Source organism: Procambarus clarkii, chromosome 26 (genome assembly GCF_040958095.1).
Source record: "Procambarus clarkii isolate CNS0578487 chromosome 26, FALCON_Pclarkii_2.0, whole genome shotgun sequence".
NCBI classification, from domain to species: domain Eukaryota; kingdom Metazoa; phylum Arthropoda; class Malacostraca; order Decapoda; family Cambaridae; genus Procambarus; species Procambarus clarkii.
Genome location: NC_091175.1, coordinates 4,399,600 through 4,404,311, shown reverse-complemented (window position 1 = coordinate 4,404,311; position 4,712 = coordinate 4,399,600). Strand labels below are relative to the sequence as shown.

At 40.3% G+C, this 4,712-nt stretch overlaps 1 long non-coding RNA gene across 3 annotated transcripts; it reads right to left on the bottom strand.

Annotated features, from left to right (window-relative positions):
- Positions 1-266: 266 nt before the first annotated feature.
- On the bottom strand, positions 267-4,155 carry LOC123756992 (uncharacterized). Of its 3 annotated transcripts, none has more exons than XR_006772701.2 (4): positions 4,048-4,155; positions 2,110-2,242; positions 1,938-1,967; positions 267-630 (listed from the first exon to the last, which is right to left on the bottom strand). It is a non-coding gene; the product is annotated as an uncharacterized lncRNA (long non-coding RNA). The 3 variants fall into 3 exon arrangements; XR_011229692.1 differs by lacking the exon at positions 4,048-4,155 and adding an exon at positions 3,921-3,938; XR_011229691.1 differs by lacking the exon at positions 4,048-4,155 and adding an exon at positions 3,829-3,847.
- Between the last annotated feature and the right edge of the window lie 557 nt (positions 4,156-4,712).

Genomic DNA, 4,712 nt, shown 5'->3' with positions numbered 1-4,712 from the left:
TACAGTTTATATTCAGAATAATAACATGGTAACCCCCAGTATGGGGGCTGATATAATCACTAGCAAAGTGACGAACTGACAAACTCTTTCATGAAGTAAGACATGCAGTCAATATGTGGAGTTTTGTGAGTGGATAATAATGAACGTGGAACTGGAGACATGCTGTCGGTAAACCAATCGATTCCTTATATCTGTTACATATTTACAGTTTTGTTAAGCATAAAGGTCATGATTATAATTACTGAGAAGATTATAAAACGCCCTCCTAGGAGACAAGCAATTTATTACGAAAATGTTTAACAAATTTAAACATTTCTTCTCCATAACTAGTGACAGTTTCGGAGAAGAGAGTTGTCATGTGATGACAGCACTAGAAACAAAAGAAAATGGAAATAATCATTTGTCAGGTTTTGGTGTAAATGCGAGAGTTGTAGGTGGTGAGAAGGTCTCTGTCAGACAGAGGTGTGAGTTGTGCTCCATCACCCAGGATGATCAGTATTTGTTTCCAATCAGAATGGGATGTCATGAGGTGTTCTCCATCAGACAGGAAAGGTAATAAGGTGTTTGCCATTGGACAGGTTGGGGGGGTCTGGTATTCGTTAGAGGCTCCTTGCAGTTACTTGCCCCAGCCTGTAAAATAAAAGCAGAATGAAAAATGGGCAAATCAAAAATTAGCAAAAAGTCTTGGTCAATAATGCCACATGCGCTTATCTAAATACCAATCGAAACACCCCCCCCCCCCCCCCGGTACAGTACACTGAAGCACTTAGGATTGAACACCTGAGAGTCACATTACCACTCTCTTTACTCTCACCAAAAAGGAGTACCCATCCCTCATCAATGACTGTGATACATGCACCAGCTTCTCTTAGAGTGGCTATTTTCTTCCTCTCCGTATTATCCTAAGAAACAGCCCTCGGTCAGACTGAAAACCCTTCACTCATATAGGTGGGTGGCAGATGTCTAAGCAGGACGAAGAAACATACTGGAAAATATGAATTGAACAATTGACAGCTACTAAGGCACTTGGCTGTGCTACTGTAAAGGGTTTAGAAACAATTTGGGAGCATGATCGATACTTTCCACAACAGTTAAAGTATTACGCCCTTCTATGAGGAAGGGCGTAATACCAACAATCATTTATGCCATGGACTTAATAAGGAAACAATTTTCCGTATATTCCCTTATAGTAGAGCTCTTGGAAGGGGTCGGGATAAGGATTTGGGATGGGACGGTGTGAAGGAATGGTGCCCAACGATTTGGACGGTCGGGGATTGAACGCCGATCTGCATGAGTGGAGACCGTTGCTCTACCGTCCAGCCCAAGTGTTTTTTTTTCCATCCACTTGGGCTGGACGGTAGAGCGACGGTCTCACCTCATGCAGGTCGGCGTTCAATCCCCGACCGTCCAAGTCGTTGGGGACCATTCATTCCCACCGTCCCATCCCAAATCCTTATCCCGCCCCCTTCCAAGTGCTATATATAGTCATAATGGTTAGGTGCTTTCCCTTGATAATTCCCTCCCTCCCTTACAGTTTTACTTCTGTCCTCTTCCAGATTTCTATTTGTAAGGGTTTTGCCCTTCTCTAAGAGTTTTCCCTACTCTGAGGGACTTTCCCCCTTCGTCACTAGCCATGCAAGATATGTTGTGGGAACCGGAGTGAGGCGCATATGAAGAAGTCTTAAATGACTTCTTAAAACCTTCTCTATAAAATGCCTTGTGAAAAAGCTCATGTTCATAAGATATTCTACCAATATCAATAAATTATTTACAAGATATATAAAGACTTATAGCAGATGGCGAACACAAGAGCAAGTCCAAATTAACAACTGGTTGCGAAATTAGGCAAATCCCCTACTTGAGATGCGCTACACCGACTAACAACCAGACGAGACAGTATGAGTAATGATATATAGTGAACAAATACTTTAACTTACCTCCGCCACCTCCAAATCCACCTCCAAATCCTGAAAACATAGATAATTTAATAGTATTGTAATAAGTTTTTGTGTGCAAAAAGAGCATGCTCAGTCTTTGATCAAATTTCATACTATATATATTTATATATATAATATATATATATTTATATATATATATATATATACTCACCTCCCCCTCCGAAGCCTCCGCCGCCACCAAATCCTCCGCCGCCGCCACGGTGGTGGTGACGACAGCACGCCTTCGCTTCAACATAGGCCGCCAGGATAGCCATCAAGACCATGATGATAAGGACGTTCCACTTCTGCAGGCAACAGGAGAGAAAATCATGAGTTCTGTCGGTGTGGCGGTGTGTAAATATGCATTCTTAACGCTATTTGCAGAGAGTGACCAAGGCTTCTGGGTCAAAGATATGAGTTGTAACTCGACAGATACAATAACTGTCTACCTTTAACGTTTTGGTGGAGGGGGAGGGGAGCTTAATATCTTCTACCATATATTCACACAATATAACGATTGTGTATATGCTTAAATAAGAGGAAAACGTATCACTATTGGTGGACACCTAACAATATACCTAAGATATAATCCCAAACGGAAGCATCTAAATTTGTTTAATGGTATATATAAAATATATATTTAAAGATAATGTCTTGGTCTGTGGGTATGGAAAGCAGAAACGGTTGTATGACATTGTAATATATAATATATTGTGCTATTGTGCACTGAAGTAAAATTCTCTGTTCAGAAAATTTGTTAAATGGTATATATAAAATATATATTTAAAGATAATGTCTTGATCTGTGGGTATGGAAAGCAGAAACGGTAGTATGAAATTGTAATATATAATATATTGTGCTTTGTGCACAGAAGTAAAATTCTCTGTCCAGAAAAAGTACTTACGGCGGTACTTTGGCCTGTAATTTTCAGAGGATTTAATATTGATCCTCAAACACAAATATTCCATCAACGAGTAAAAGATTGACATTCAGCTTAATCAGGTCTGTGAAAGATGCTCAAAGAAGGAGAACACTATATATATCCGGACTGAGGGTTACAGTGTAATATGTACCTCTGGATCAGAGAAGAATGCTACACAAAGCTGGATTTAAGAACCTTTAAAATCTCTGTTAAGCGTGTTGGCCCTTTTATTAGACTAGCTTGAAGTGACCCAAAACGTTTTTCAAGCATCTTTATGTGTCCAACATGTCAGATTTCAGAAAATTTTATAAAAGGCCTTAGATAACTTTTCTCAAAGAGGGTTACTCAATAAACAGTTCTTTCTTTTACCTAATATTTTCAATGTTATCAGCACCAACATACGCTGTTGAAAAGAATTATTAAATTATCATCCGTATCGACAGATTCGCTCAGGTTACAGATGCACAGGTAAAGTTTCCATAAAAATTTAGGTTTGTAATTTACAATGCTCAGTATTCATATGAAGGCGATGAGTCACAATAACGTGGCTGAAGTATGTTGACCAGACCTATATATATAAGGTCCTAGACTTTATAGACTCTATAGACCAGACCTATATATATAAGGTCCTAGACCTTATAGACTCTATAGACCAGACCTATATATAAAAAAATAATAATCTCACAATCGACTTGAGAATGGTCCAGAACGGACCGAAACGTCGTCGTCCCCTCACCTTCTAGTGTGTGGTCTGGTCAACTCAGTATTCATTTATTTTTATTCATATAAATTCATTTAAGTAATATTTGTCACAATATGAATGTTTGTTCTTAACAGTGTGTAGTTAAGAAGTAAAATCTATGGATAATCTAAGGCAACACTTCTTGATTAATAGGCAGTAAGGAAATACAATAGCAAACAACATGCTTAATACACATCATAGTATATCATACGTCTTCAGAGTATTACCGTGATTTGTTTTCAGCACGAGAGCGCTAGTTGTTGCCTTTGTATCATGATTTTCTATGAGGATATCTTTCCCATTAAAATTCACATTTTACCGAAGGGATCAATGAGAAGAACCAGCAGGCAAAAATCTCTTGTAGGGAGAGTAAGGTGGTATGCGACTACCAGGCATACCAATGCTGCTGAAGGAAGAGGTGTAGTAGGTGGAGGAGGAGGTCTTACCATGGTTGCAGAGACCAGCGCAGGGATAACTGACCTCCGCTTAGAGGTCCCGGCTTTTATAGAGTCCTTCAGCAGGGTAATGACTACGCACAACCAACGAACCCTCGCTCCAGTCACCAGAGTAAACGTGGTCAGGGGCGTAGGAACGAGCCAACATTTTTTAACTCCCAGAAATGCGAAGGTTTGTCCTTGTGATCCCGGGATATCCCGCCACTGTGCTTGCCACTACTGATAAATATTCAAACTTGCAATTATTTGTTGAGAAATCGTGCGCTTACCTAATTGAAAACCCACACACGCACACACACACACACACACACACACACACACACACACACACACACACACACACACACACACACACACACACACACACACACACACACACACACACACACACACACACACACACACACACACACACACACACACACACACACACACACACACACACACACACACACACACACACACGCACACACAAGCAGGATAACAAACGCCCCTGTATACATCAAAGGTGAGACCCTCTCTAATATGCGTCTCATTATGGAATCCCCTACTGAAAAGGGACAAGGATGGACAATAAAAGGTCCAAAGATATGCAACCAGACTAGTTCCGGAGCTGAAGGGATTGAGCTTTGAGGAAAGATTGAGGGAACTGGATC